Here is a 15622-nt window from a genome sequence, read left to right on the forward strand (position 1 = left end):
CGAGGATCATATTAGACATTTGCAAGAAGTCCTAGACCGCCTACGAAAAGCAAACCTCAAATTAAAAATTTCGAAATGTGAATTTGTCAAAAAACAGCTCAATTATCTAGGGCACATCATTTCAGATGAAGGTATTTCAGTAGACGCAGAGAAAGTGTCTGCAGTGAAGAATATGAAACCCCCAGAAAATATTCGAGAAGTACGCAGTTTTCTAGGCATGACATCTTATTACCGCAAGTATGTACCGAATTTCAGTAAAATCGCGAAACCCCTGACAGCCCTCACCAAGAAAAACGCTCGTTTCAAATGGTCGAGCGAAGCACAAAGTGCTTTTGACTCGCTCAAGCAAGCGCTCCTTGAAGCGCCAATTCTAGCATTTCCAGACATCACCAAACCGTTCAAGTTGTATACTGATGCTTCTCAATACGCAATGGGTGCAGTTCTGATGCAGGAACAAGACGGTGTGAATCGAGCTATCCAGTACATTTCCCATCAGTTTTCAGAACAAAAACAAAAATGGCCTACAATTGAGCGTGAAGCGTTCGCTATCGTCTATAGTTTGGAAAAGCTTCGACCCATTCTGATTGGAACTGATGTGACGGTCTACACTGATCACAAACCCTTGAAACATTTGTTTACAAGTGAAATGAAAAACCCGCGCATTCAGCGCTGGGCGATCATTCTAGGAGAATATGCCTGTAAAATTGAGTACATTTCTGGTTCCAAAAATGCAGCCGCTGACATGCTGTCTCGACTTCAAAATACGACAGAAGCAGGAGAATTGAACGATAACTGCCACCTAGACTGGCAAGGCGAACAGGTTAACGTAAACGTGATCGACAACGCAGTTAAAGGTCCAACCGAGAACGAATCTGAGGAAAAACAAACAAAACCACTAGACTATCACAATTTCAATGAGAAAGCGTTAAAGAAAGCACAAGCGGAAGATGAGGAGATACAAAGCATTATCACAAAATTAGAAAACGATGCGATCGACGCGCAAAACCCAGGCTTCTTTATGGAAAATGATCTTCTCTATCACTTAGAAAAAGGCACGAAAACCAGACCAAATGCTAAAAGGCAACTCGTTGTCCCAACAGCGTTGAGAAAAACTATCTTGGAAGGAGCTCATGATGGCTATCTTGGTGGTCATTTAGGTATCGAAAAGACCACCGACAAGGTGTTAAGGTCATACTACTGGCCAAACGTTTTGAAGGATGTTGTGCAATACGTCCAATCTTGCGAAACCTGCCAAAGAAAGAAACTTGTCAAAGAAAGACGACCTATGCAGGATATGCCAATGCCCTCAGCGCCAATGGAAATCGTAGGCATTGATACTTGCGGACCATTTCCTATTTCAGAAACAGGTAACAAATATGTGTGCACTATCGTAGATCATTTTAGTGGATGGCCAGAAGCCTACGCTATCCCGGACAAATCAGCAAACACTATGGCGCGAATTCTCTTGGAACAGTTCATTCCGCGTCATGGCTGTCCCAGGCTAGTGATCAGTGATCAAGGGACAGAATACTGCAATGCTTTGTTGGATCTAGTCCACAAAGAACTCGGCGTCGCTAGGATCCGCACGTCCAGCTATCATCCCCAGTCTAACGGTAAAACAGAGCGTTTTCACCGTTGTATGAACGAGATGATCCAAAAACAAATAAGTGAAGATCAAACAAAGTGGGATGAGATACTACAGCCATGTTTAGGAGCTTATCGAATGAGTAAGAATGAGTCAACTAAGTTCTCGCCCTATTTCATCATGTATGGCCGAGATCCTGTGCTTCCTGTTGACACCCTCCTGCAGCCCCGTCATCGCTACACAGGAGAAGAGTACGTGCCAGCCATGTTCGAACATCTACACAACGCGTACACACAGGTAGCCAACAATATCCAGCAGGCTAGGGAACACAACAAATCACTCATTGCGAGCTCAGCTAAACCATCAAACTTTAAGCCAGGAGATCTGGTATTCTATTTCGATCCTTCAGTTCAACCAGGTGACTCTTCTAAACTGACGCTCCATTGGAAAAACTACTTCCGTGTAGTGTCCAAATTAGGAATTGAAAACTACTGCATCAAAAACATGATCACAGGAAAAACCAAGATAGTACATTCAGAAAACTTGAGACTCAGAGATTCAAATGACGTGTGGGACAGATCGTATCAGACGATCAGGAGACCTATACAGGTAAGTGATATGCCGGAAGAACATCCAGTTAGACAGCAGCCCATGCGTGCTGCTCGGCTACCGTACAGCGACCAAAGTTGGTTCGCTGACTATGAACCGGCTACACCATCGTATCCGTTAACGGTAAGTCCGCAACAAGCGGAAGAAGGTATTGCACAAGGTCCGCTACCGCCTTCAGCGACAACCGCCAGCCCCGCTGTTCACTCGCCATCCTTGCCTGAGAATGGTGAGCACGGTCAGCTGACACCGTCGTCACAGAGGAGTATTTCACAGGGACAATTACCGAGGCATAGATATGACCTCAGGTCACGCGGTTCGGTCGCTGAGCCAAGTGACGCATCGACTCCTCTAGAAGGTTTTACGTATCAACAGGCTCGGTACGTGCCAAAGCGACAACGCGATTTATCGACCGAGCGGACTGACAGTAAACGACCTCGAGTACAATTTGACTTGGACTGTTTGTCTAACGGGACAGCAGACCCAAATGTAGTCCTGACTCAGCGACCATTTGTGGAGGAGAACATGACGCAGACTGCTCTGTTCCCTGATTGGCGCTCGATGGTCTCAAACGTTTTGCTGTATTGTGCAACAGTCCTGTTTCCCAGCCCCGGCTGATGATCGTTGTTTCTGTCGTTACAGGCGCAACCATGAGGATTGGCGCGATGATTGCACTCCTCGGCTGGCTCATGCTCGTACTTCGGCGCTCATGTTCCTCCCCGAATCGTTTTAGTTTTCCCCGTTTCACTGCTGTACGCACAGCGATGCCCAGTACACCTGAGCCCGCCGTGGAAATGCAGGAGCTGCCGACAATGGTTTCGCCTCCACCATCACCTGTTGGTGACTCTGTTGACGTCGACTTATCATCTTCAGTTTGCGTGCCATCGACCGTGCCGGACGCGGCGCCACCCTTAAGCGCCACTCCCACTGCCTCGGTCAAGGTCGTGTCTGGGCTACAGAGCCCATGACCGACTCACCTATCCCCTCTGGTGTGAGGTACCGCTGCTTTTCCGCCGACGTACTGCTTGCCACTCGCTGGCAACGCGACGTGTTGTAGCAATCATACTGTAGTGTTGCCGTGTGTCGTGTGCCATCGGATGTAGTGTTGTACTGGGTAGTGTAGTGCGTTCCTGTGCCCTTCAGGCGCCGGAACGTCTTCAATTTGTAGCAAATTGCTTCTTTTATAAGGGGGGAAGGTATTGTAACGTCTAGCATCTAGCCGGTTTAAATTTTTATTTTCTGATCATACCTATACTGTACGGTGTTCACCCATCTGCTCCTCCGACGTGACCCGACCTGACCGGGACCGGAGATGAGCCCGTGCAGGCTCGGCCGCGCGGTGTGACAGTGTTAACATTATCCAGACGCATCGGCATGCGTCACCAGCGCCGGGCGCCGCCGCTTAATTGTTGATGTACAATAAATCAGAAGGTGCGGTGGCCGCCGGCCGCTCGGGTGCTAACGCCGGATGGAAAAGAACTGGAGTGGGCGTATCAGGGCAAAGGACACTCACTACCGGTTTGAACCAGTAACGAGTGGCTCGGCCTGGCTACGCACACCCTCGGCTCTGGACCAGAGGAGGGCAGTTCACCTCGGGGCTCTGGAGCGCGCGCACCTCTTCTCAAAGACACTCTGCGTCTGAGGGGAGGGGCGGGGGAAGAAGTCCGAGAACCGACGAACGACAACCACGACCAAACGGCGTTGTCACAGCACCCCCAGGTCACAAAGTTGGTCGAAAGAGGTCATGTCGCATATCATTCGATTCGGCAGGTCTTCCTGAGTCCATTGGTGGCTTTCTCGACTCGCTAGCTCAATTTGATCGGGAGTTATTGACGAAAAACTAATATGACCTTGATGACGTCATAAATGACGTCACGGAAGGTCAGCATTGCAAAAGTGACGCATCTAACCTTGCAAGGAGTGCATCAAATCACGATTCTGTGTGCTTGAGATAGTAAGAGATCGTTCCCGGCGCCAGAATAGCAGTTTTCATTTTTCCCCATTGACTTATAATGGTGAGGTCACGAAAATGACCTGACCTCATATGACCTTTAGGAAAAATCCGAGATATACAAGTTGTGAGACTCATAATGGATACTAGATCCTGCAAGTTTCATTTCCCTGTGACATCTCCTCTGGCAGTGAGGGCGTTGCGAAGTTGCGACATCTGAAGACCGTGCAGAGGTTCACTTATGACGTCATAGGTCAGTGACCTGACCTGACCCAAAAATGCGGTTGGTGTCAAAAGATGCGGCTTGGATCAAAGGTCAGGTATGCCAAGTTTCAGCTCTCTATCGCCAGCGTGTTCGGAGCTATCGCGAAAAAAACCCTATGGGGGGGGGGGGGCGGCACCCGCCCCCCCCCCCTCGGCCGGCGAGGGTTAAGTAGAGACTCATTTTGATTTATTGATTACATCGAAAAATAACTGATCGGCTTTGTCATTAGCGTCGCCACGGGGGGCCAAGCGGGGCAGCTTGCCCCCCCAACCTCGGACCGGGCACCCCCTGAGATCGATACAGATCCGATGAGATTTTGGAGTCGGGAAAAAATGGCGGTACCTTTCTGAGAATGCCTGTGAGGTCAGACTCGGTTGGAGCGTGCAGTTCAAACCAGAGTCTGACTCGCAGTCGCCAAAATCTTCAAGACTCCGAGTCCAGACTCGGAAATGTCAATGCTGTGATTCATTCCATGTTCCTAGTTCGTTCTTTATTACATTTTAGGTACAGCTGATTTTCATAAGTTTTGGAGTGCTGACACGATTTTCGCTCAAAGCGTGAAACGAAATCTTCGGGGTCTTTCTCAACTCTCGTCAAATGTCTGCGACAGGCTCAAGTACCGTACAAGTGTCGCAGGGCTCATGAGCTTGCTTTAAACAGAGGCTGCTAAGGAGCTCCACTGATCCCTGTTGTGTTATGGTCCAACCCCCGCACGGCTGCTGGCCGCGCCTGCGCGCGCCCCTGCCGCCGCCACCGCTGGCCGCCCCGGCTACATGCCTGTGAGCGCCTCTGCCGCCGCCAGCTGACTGCGCGCCGAGCGGCAGAGCTGGCGCGGGCGACTAGGCGCGGCGCTCGCCATACTTGTTATCTTCTCGGACATTTTTTCGGCCTGAACGTATCGCAGTAAATAAATCGCGTTTCCCATTAATTGTGTGCTCTTTCACTTGAAACGAACCAAAACATAACATGGCGCGGTCGGTTTTGTAATTACGTGACTGAGCAGCTTACAGCGCGATGAAGAAAATTATCGTTCAAGAACTGACGGCACTGCTGGAGAGGCAGGTGAAGAGAGCCGCCGAGGCCGACAAGCGCCTGGAGCGCTTGGAGAGGCTCCTAACCGGGGAGCCCTCCGCGGGGACGGACGTAACGACCGGAGTGTCAGAGTCTGGGGCTGAGCGAGGCGCTGATGGATCCGTTGGACCAGCTGCCGCCGCCCGCCGGACTGTCTGCCTGCCGGTGTCGGCGACCCCGACCCCGCGACCGAAGTCGGCATCGACGTGCGACGACCGTGCCGAGTGCAGTGTGCCCGACAGTGGTTCAGGAGCGGTGAGCCGCAGGCTGGAGGACTCTGAGCTGACGCTCAAATACGCCGTGAACGTTTGTCGGGCGAGCGATGGTGCCCGTGTCACGTGCCCAGACCTCCGCGGCAACGAGGGACATTCCGCGGCGCGCCTGCCGGCCTACAAGAGGCGCAGACGGCCGAGTGTCGCCCATTCCGCCACCGCTACAGACCGGGATCGTCAGTTTCTTGAGCGTTGCCCTACCTGTGGTCGTCGCCAGCACGCCGGCGGAGACACGTGTCGCGCCGCTGGCGCCATCTGTCGTGCGTGTGGCGAACCAGGACATTTTGAGGTGGTGTGCCACCAGAGGGCCAGCACCACAGCGGTGGTGCCATCTGCAGTGACAACAGTACGCGACTCTCCGGGGGTGGCGCTAGTAGCGGTAGCCGCCGGCACCACCGTGTCACCGCCGCCGGCGGACACGGGCCCAGCCGGGCACACTGCGCTGCAGCCCACGGAGCTGAGTGACGCTGCTGACGTCCACGGAGCCTCGCCGCCGCCAGCGGGGGGCTGGCCAACGCAGACAACGGACAGCAATGAAGCCCCGGACAACGCCGTGTCACCGCCGCCGGCGGACACGGGCCGAATCGGATGTGCTGCGGAGCAGCACACAGAGCCGGACGGAGCTACGGGCGCCTACGGAGCCTCGCCGCCGCCGGCGGGAGGCATTCCAACGTGCAGCACGGACGGAGTGTACGGAGCCTCGCCGCCGCCGGCGGGAGGCCAATCGGTTGCCACCGGCGCCGCCGTGTCGGTGCCGCCGGCAGACACGGGCCGAGGAGCCGGCCGTACCGCGGCGCAGCCCACCGAGCCGGCTGGCGCGCGCGGAGCCTGCCCGCCGCCGGCGGGAGGCTGGCCAGCACAGACCATGGAGGCAGCCCCCGGCGTGTCACCGCCGCAGGCGGACACGGACCGAGCTGGATGTACCGCGGCGCAGCCTACAGAGCCGGCTGACGCCCACGGAGCTTCGCCGTCGCTGACGGGAAGCCTTCCCACGCGGACCAGCCATGGAAACGAAACCGCTGGTGACGCCGTGTTGCCGCCGCCGGCGGACACGGGCCAACCCGGGGCCACTGCGGTGCAGCCTGCAGGCCCGGATGCAGCGGCTGTAGCTTACGGAGCCTCGCCGCCGCCGGCGGGAGGCCTACAAACCCTGGGCACGGGCCGAGGTGCAGCTGCCGGCCCCGCTGTGTCGTCGCCGCCGGCGGACACCGTCCGGACCGGGTGTACCGCGGCGCAGCCTACCAGGCCGGCTGCAGCTTACGGAGCCTCGCCGCCGCCGGCGGGAGGCCTACCCATGCGGACCAGGGACGGAGGTACAGCCGCCGGCTACGCCGTGTCGCCGCTGCCGGGGGACACCAGCCAAGCCGACTGTTGTGCGGCACAGCCCATCGAGCTGAGTGAGACTACTGATGTCTACGGAGCCTCGCCGCCGCCGGCGGGAGGCATGCCAACTCGAAACACGGATGGAGGCCCAGCCGCCAGCACCGCCGAGTCGCCGCCGCCGGCGGGCACCGGCCAAGCCGGCTGTAGTCATGCGGCGCAGCCTACCGAGCTGGCTGACGCCTACGGAGCCTCGCCGCCGCCGGCGGGAGGCCTGCCAGTACGGAGTGGGGACGGAGACCCGCCCGCACAAATGGTGGCGGCTCACGCCGCCGCGCTCCTCCGTACGCCGCAGGGATGCGTGTCCGCCGGTGACAAGTCCGATCGGCGCGGTGACACGAACCTCGGTGACACCACCCTCCACTCGGTCGAGGTGGTGGATGAGGACCCGCTTCACGCAGCTGCCGTCGCAGCTATGCTCGCTGAGCGGGATACGGAGTGCGACTCGCGTCTGCCGCCGCTCGTGGCCCCGAGTCCAGGGGTGACCAGAGCCGCCGCTGACCGCGACCCGTGGCCGCCACCGACACCGGAGCGACGCCTGCCGCGGACCTCCCCGCGCGACGGCGGGCGCGTCCGCTGCAAGAAGCGCCCGAGACGCCGCGGAAGAGAGCGCAGGCGCCGCCGTTTGCACCGCGCTGCGGTGGCCTTGTGCGCCCGGACCCCGGAGGGTCCGCTGTGGCGCTTTGAAGTGAAGACGATGTGATCGTCTTGGGGGGGAGGTGTTGTGTTATGGTCCAACCCCCGCACGGCTGCTGGCCGCGCCTGCGCGCGCCCCTGCCGCCGCCACCGCTGGCCGCCCCGGCTACATGCCTGTGAGCGCCTCTGCCGCCGCCAGCTGACTGCGCGCCGAGCGGCAGAGCTGGCGCGGGCGACTAGGCGCGGCGCTCGCCATACTTGTTATCTTCTCGGACATTTTTTCGGCCTGAACGTATCGCAGTAAATAAATCGCGTTTCCCATTAATTGTGTGCTCTTTCACTTGAAACGAACCAAAACATAACAATCCCTAACGAAGCTTTCAGAGGGCCCAAACCGGCCTCTGAAAGTCCCACTGATGTCCATGTTCTCTGAGGGCCCATGCAGGGATCTTTGAGCCTTCGAACATTTCTGAGAACCTTAACTGACCTCTGATAGTTCAGCCAAACTTTTGAGGCGACAGACTTTGCTAACCCCAAGCCGGCATCTGAGGGGTCACAGCTCACGTGTCCCTCTGAGGTCCGCAATACATGTTTATTATGTCCCTACGTAGGGTCCTTAGGGATTCGACACAGACCCCGAGGGTTCACACTGTTATCCGAGGGCTCCATGAGGCTCACCCTGGGCCTAGTCTCTTAGCGCCCGCCGCCCACACTGGCTTCTGAGGGCCCCACCTTGGGCTCGGAAAGCCCTAAAGCACCATGTACACGTAAATATTTGAGGTGACCCATGCCGATCTCCGGGATCCTAAGCATGCTTCTGAGAGTCAGCACTGACCCTGAGTGGCCTGAAATGGCCTGGAAGTCCCAAACCTACCTTTAAGGAATCCCTTGCCGCTATGCCGTGCGTAACTTTTGGTTCCGTTTAACAGTTCTTGTTCGCGTTTGCAGCGCTTCCCCTCACACGAAAAACGAGAAACTTTTGTTCACACTCGAGTGAACAAAACACTTCCTCTCACTGGAGCAACGATGAATTACTTCCGACTCACACTTCTGACATTCGCTCTCCGCCAAATGCCCAACTTTACTACGATCGGTGGCTGGGATAAGTCCTATGCATTTCACGTAAAACCTCTGCATGCATGCGTGAATGGAGGTTTTAGCAGGGTGATCCGATTAAATGGAGCGTTTTTCACCTTTTTCTGGGTTAATGATCATGAGCGTCAAGTGCCTGCACAGGGGCCCTCTGCAGTGCGTCGGCAATCGCAGCCAGTATAATTCTACCAGTCGTTTTTGTCATGAAATTTTTAAATTTCGAATTTTTCTGTAAAAAATTACATGTCATAGCTAGAAGGAAACCTTTGTCACCATCGGACTCTTCGCAGCATTGCGCGTCGAATGATATGTAAAACGAGTGAGTAAAGACTGGGGAAAGGCAAGTTTTAACACAAAAGTTGATTTTGCCCCCCCCAACCGAAAATCTCTGGCGACGCCTATGGGCTTTGTCCAGTAAGATAGGTTTGCTTGAACCGTGTAGTACATTCTTGCCGCTGGCGATTTTTGCTTGTGATCACTTATTGGGGAACACCGCCACCCCGTGGCGGTGTTACCCCAATTGAGGTTGCGGTGTTTCCTGTTCGTAGCGTGATAAGTGATGAAATTCCAAAGACACGCTTTATTTATGTTCGTAGATGTTCCTAAGTCGGGAATAAGCAGCTTATTTGACTTTTTATTTTATATTTTTCATGCATCCCGACCAAGCACTTGCCAGCTGTAGGTATAAAACTGGCAAACAGCTGATGAACCTATACCTATTTAGGTGTCCATTACCGATTATTTGCGAAAATTACCACTTACCGACAGGAAACTCATCGCACGCGATCTCTGAACAATTAAAAGCTTTCGTAGGGATGGGTTGGGTTAACATCAACACCGGTGGCGGGGTTACCCACACAATTTGTAGGCGGCAAATATGCAAGGTATTTTTAAAAGTCGTGATACATGAAAACCTTTTAGGAGCATGCAAAATAAGTACCTAAAACACGTGAGCAAATGTTTAAATATTGTAACCAAGACAATAACTACCAAGAGACTTCACACATATTCTCTCATTTTGGCGAAAAGCTTAGGGGGGCGGTGTTACCCCCCGCTTCCCCTAAACGGCGTAAACTAACAATTTATGCTAGGCGGCCTTGCATTAGTTGATCGGTTACTGGCATAGGCGTAGCATGGATAACGTATTACCATGGGCGTAGGAACAGGGGGCAGGGGGCAATGGTCCCCCACTTTCGAATGGGGGCCAGCAATGTTAACTGCCCCCCCCCCCACACACACCTTTTGCTGACTTTTCACTTCTCACGTTTCACGCTCGCTCGTAATAAAAAATGTTTTTGGATGCTTCTGGAATTAGTATGGGTGCCAACCAGTGGCGGATCCAAGGTGGGGTCACATGGGTCATGCCCCTTTGGGGCCCGGGGGCACCACAGGCCTACCAGGGGCACCACAGACCTGAGAGGGGCACCACAGACTTGACAGGGGCACCACAGACCTGACAGGGGCACCACCGGCCTGTCAGGAGCACCATCGGCCTAGCAAGAGGACCACTGGTCTGCCAGGGGCACCACAGACCTGTCAGGGGCACCACAGGTCTTCCAGGGGCACCAAAGGCCCTTCCAGGGGCACCACCGGCCTCGCACGGGCACCACCGGCCTCGCAGGGACACCTTGGGCCTGTCAAGGGCACCACGGACCTGTCAGGGCACCTCAGGCTTGTCAGGGCCCAGGGGCACTCTATTCCTTTCAGGAGCACCACAGGCCTGTCAGGGGCACCAGAAGCCTAGCAGGGGCACCGCAGGTCTGCCAGGAACACCACAGACCTGCCAGGGGCATCACAGGCTTGCCAGGAGCACCCACTGGCCTCGCAGGGGCACCTTGGGACTGTCAGGGGCATCACGTGCCTGTCTGGGACACTTCAGGCTTGTCAGGAGCACCACAGTCCTGTCAGGGCCCAGGGGCACCAGCGGCCTAGCAGGGGCACCACGGCCTCGCAGGGGCACCACCGGCCTCGCAGAGGCACCATGGGCCTGTCGCTGGTACTTCAGGCTCGTGTAAGGAGCACCACAGTCCTTCCAGGGGCACCACAAACCTGTCAGGGGCACCTGCGGCCTAGCAGGGGCACCACAGGCCCGCCAGAGGCACCACAGGCCCGCCAGGGGCACCACAGGCCTGCCAGGGCAAAAACAAATAAATAAAAAAATGATAATAGGGCACCACAAAAATTAAGTGGCCGAAAACAGTTGAGGTTTTAATTTTGGGTACAGGTAGGGGCACTACTTCGATTCATGACCCTCCCCTTGGAGTTTTCCTGGATCCGCTCCTGGTGCCAACGCGGCTACGGAGGCCAGGGGGGCGCGTCCATGAGATTTAATTTCTGGACGGGAGTCTCCCCGAGATTTTGGTCGACTTTTTTCTGGTCACGTTTTTTTAACCAATTTGAGCATGCTTGCGAAAATAAAGTGGCCGAAATCCGAGGAGAAAATGGATTTTGGGGGTAGGTGAGGTTTTGTGCCTCTGGGAGCCTGGCCCCCCCCCCCCACTTTCGAAAACGTTCCTACACCTATGCTACGAAGGCACCAAAACTACTTCGTAAATGTTCATATGGTTGCTAAATTCGAATTCAGCTGCAAAAACTGGCCTAGAAACATGTAAAACTCGAAAAAGTGAACCGAGGTCACCAAAGGTCAATGACCTGACCTGACCTTCAGGTGACCTTGACACCCACCCTAATGCATGGGGGCAACATCATATCACATGTTTGAACGCTTGAAACCACGAAAAGACTGCAAACGCGCGGCTAATGCGAGCCGACATACGCCGAATCGCGATTCCGGCCAAACATGGTCTCGAAAAGTAGGTCACAGGTCAAAGGTCATTGGGGTCAGGGTCATGAAATTTTCAGGGTAGGTGTAAAATTGATTAACGCGAGGGTACTGAAAGTTTCGTCGCGATCGGCCGCTTTTTACGCGAGTTATTCGCGAAAAACCATGGGGGGGGGGTCCGTTCGACCCCCCCCCCCCCTATACGGGCGAGGGTTAACATAACCCCTGTGACGAAGCATGATAATAATTCCTTTGGTATCCTAAAATTTACCATTAGAGCCCCACCAGGCCACCACCCGCATAACGCCAACAGGGGCGTAGGCAGAGGGGCCACTGGGCCATACCCCCCCCCCCCCCCCGGCCCCCCCAACTTGATGCCGAGGGCAACCTCCATTCGCGAATGTGTTTACAGGGAAAATGTGGTTGAAGCTGGCGCGGGCGCCCTTCAACCGCACTCGTAAGTTGTAGGCATACGAACACGAGCTAACTTTATGGACATCTAATCTAATCGTAGCGGATAACTAATCGTAGCTTAGTCGCTAATCTACCTAAGCCTGTTGATCGCTGCCCTCTTACCCACTGCCCCCCTCATATCAATCGGCATGATCCAGATCCTCTGCCCAGAGGTGAAAAAACCCTGCTACTCGCCTGCGAGCGTAGGCGACAGCCATAGGAATAAACAGACAGATTCGAGCATCTCAGTTGATGCATTTAAAGTAGATAACTAGGCCGTTTCCGCTACAATCAGAGCTGTCTTCCCATAGAAGACCACTATGAACCACGGCACAAAAATTTAACAGCGTCGTCTCTTTGTAGACAGCTGGGGCTGAAAAATCCCGCCGGTGCGACAGCCGGTGCGTTGTGAAGCGCCATAGACAACGCAGGAAAAACGGCGACAGCGCGACAGCTCGTCCCCGCTCGTCGCCGTTTGAGCGGAGGCGGGGACCGACGCGGCCTTGGCCGCCGACGGAGTAGGGAGGGACCGGGCGACTGGGGACGGGGGACGTCACATCTGGGCCACAACTGGTGCGAGGTCCATGACCATCGGTCCTAGAAACTTGGTAGGAGCGTTGATAATTGGTCTTGACTACTGAAGCAAAGACAAGTGAATCAGTGACAACTGACAATCCTTTCGTGAGTTATGATTGAACTGGATCAGGAAGCCAGGACGAGCTATAGGAAGTCGATCAGACCTATAGGTAAGTTTAGTGATAGTGATTTATTTTTTGTTGTGTAACTAGGTATTGAAATATGGTGATGCGTTGTGATGCCCAGAGTCTGAAATTTGAAAGATAAGTTTATTTCTAACATTCTAGCCTCATTTTCAAATTTACTTTTTTGGCCTCAAAGGTGATGAGAAAACGGCAAAAAATGGTACCTTCTGTTTCAAGATGACTTGTGAAAAATTGCCGACAGCTAGACATCGCGTAGGTGACAGCTTTTGAGTTTTATTCACCTCTGCCTCTGCCCCGCAACCCATTGGCGCCCTTTTGCTGGTGGGCAACCTCTTATACAGGGTCATTAGCGTCGCCACGGGGGGGGGGCAAGCGGGGCAGCTTGCCCCCCCAACCTCGGACCGGGCACCCCCTGAGATCGATACAGATCCGATGAGATTTTGGAGTCGGGAAAAAATGGGGGTACCTTTCTGAGAATGCCTGTGAGGTCAGACTCGTTCAAGCCAGAGTCGCGGAGTCGCAGTCGCCAACATCGTCAAAACACCGACTCCAGACTCGGAAGTGTCAATACTGTGATTCATTTCATGTTCCTCGTTGGTTTGCTATTACATTTTATAGCTGATTTTCATAAGTTTTGAAGTGCTGATACAAAATTTGCGTTCAAAGCGTGACACTGAATCTTCGGGCCTTTCTCAACTCTCGTCAAATGTCTGCGACAGACTCAAGTACCGTTCAAGTGCCACAGGGCTCATGACTGCTTGCTTTTCACACAGGCTCCGAAGGAGCTCCACTGAGCTCTAAGAAGCCTTCAGAGGGCCCAAACCGGCCTCTGAGAGTCCCACTGGTGTTCATATTCTCTGAGGGCCCATACAGGAATCTTTGAGGACCTTACACATGCGTAGACCTCTGAAGGGCCACACGGATCTTTGAGGATACTTTTAAATATTTCTGAGAACCTTAGGCCTCTGATAGCTCAGCCGAGCTTGTGAGGCGACAGATTTTGCTGAGCCTAAGCCTGCAGTTTAGGGGTCACGACTCGGGTGTGCCTCTGAGGGTCCCAGCACATGTTTCTTATGTCCCTATGTAGGGTCCTTAGGGATTCGACACAGACCTCCAGGGTTCACACTGCTATTTGAGGGCTCCCTGCTCACCCTGGGCCTGGTCTCTTAGCGCCCGCCGCCGGCGCCGCCCACACTGGCTTCTGAGGGCCCCACCTTGGGCTCGGAAAGCCCTAAAGCACCACATATGTACACGTAACTATTTGGGGTGACCAGCGCCGATTTTCAGGATCCTAAGCAGGCTTCTGAGAGCCCACACTGACCCTGAGTGGCCTAAAATGGCCTGGAAGTCCCAAGCCTATCGCTAAAGGATCCCTTGCCGCTATGCCGTGCGAAATTTTGGTTCCGTTAAACGTCTTTTCTTCGCGTTTGCAGCGCTTCCCTACACACGAAAAACGAGAAACTTTTTGTTCACACTACACCTCCTCTCACTGGAGCAAAGATGAATTACCTCCGATTCACACTTCCGACATTCACTCTCCGCTGAAAGCCCTACTTAGCTTCAATCGGCGGCTGGGATAAGCCCTATGCATTTTACGTAGAACCTCTGCATGCATGCGTGAATGAAAGTTTCAGCAAGGTGATTCGCTTAAGCTGAGCGTTTAACCTTTTTATGATCATGAGCGACGAGCGTCTGCACAGGTGCTCTCCAGAGTGCGTCGGCAAGCGCAGCCATTGTGATTCTACCGGTCGTTTTTTGTTCCAAATTTTAAAAAATTAAATTTTCTGTAAAAAAATGGCAAGTCATACAGGGTGTCCAGAAAAAAAAAGATACTAAGGAAGTTAAGTCGCATTCATTAACACACGTGCCGATTTTGTTCCAACTTCATGTGCTTATAGTGCAAGATTTGGCAAAACTCATGAGCACTGCAATGCGTCGTTGGAAAGGTGTCTGCCTGCCCTCTGAGGTGGTCGACCTAACCATCAGCCACCTGCAGACTGTGCTAGTGCTGGAGCTGATCCGCCGTAAGGCCGCTCACATTGAGTATCTGCTTTGAGGAGCTGCCGCGACTAACCAAAGAGTTTACGTGCCATGTGGCACCTGCTGTCTGTTTTGCCATATTTTTGCGAATACAAACATGTGCCATTTTAAAATGTAAGGTGTTTTTTTTCGGAAATACAGCAAAAAATAATAGTATCCGTTTTTTCTGGACACCCTGTAGCTACAAGGAAAACCTTGTCACCATCGTATTCCTCGCACCACTGCGCGTTGAATGATATGTAAAATGAATGAGTAACGACTGGAGGAAGGCAAGATTTAACACAAAAGTTGATTTTGCCCCCCCAACCGAAAATCTCTGGCGACGCCTATGTACAGGGTGATCGAAAAAAAGTGTCACCCCTAATTCAAAAGCCATATAACTCGCGATTGGTTGGTCGTACGACTTTGCGCCAGGCAGCATTAGAAAGAGCATACAATTTCCTTTTGAATGTATGTAAATATGCATGGTTTATGCCGCAAACGAAGATGTAGCTATTCAAAAAGTATGTTAAGGACGCAATTTGGCGTGTTCAAAAGTTTGGGTTGTGCAAATTTGTACTTTCGACAGAGTTTTTGATCTGACAGCTCACGTGACAGCTCACGTGAGCATTTTTCTTAACTGCTCCATGGTTACCGCTGCATAAAATTGATAATCCGGTAGTGCAGGTTGTCGCAATGTTTCGCTAGTTACCGGCGAATTTGTGAATAATGAGGCCGCATGTTTGCAAGGAAGATCTGATAAGGTCTTCCTTGTCTAAGGTCAGCCG

Source organism: Amphibalanus amphitrite, unplaced genomic scaffold (genome assembly GCF_019059575.1).
Source record: "Amphibalanus amphitrite isolate SeventyFive unplaced genomic scaffold, NRLGWU_Aamphi_draft 000278F_arrow, whole genome shotgun sequence".
NCBI classification, from domain to species: Eukaryota; Metazoa; Arthropoda; class Thecostraca; order Balanomorpha; family Balanidae; genus Amphibalanus; species Amphibalanus amphitrite.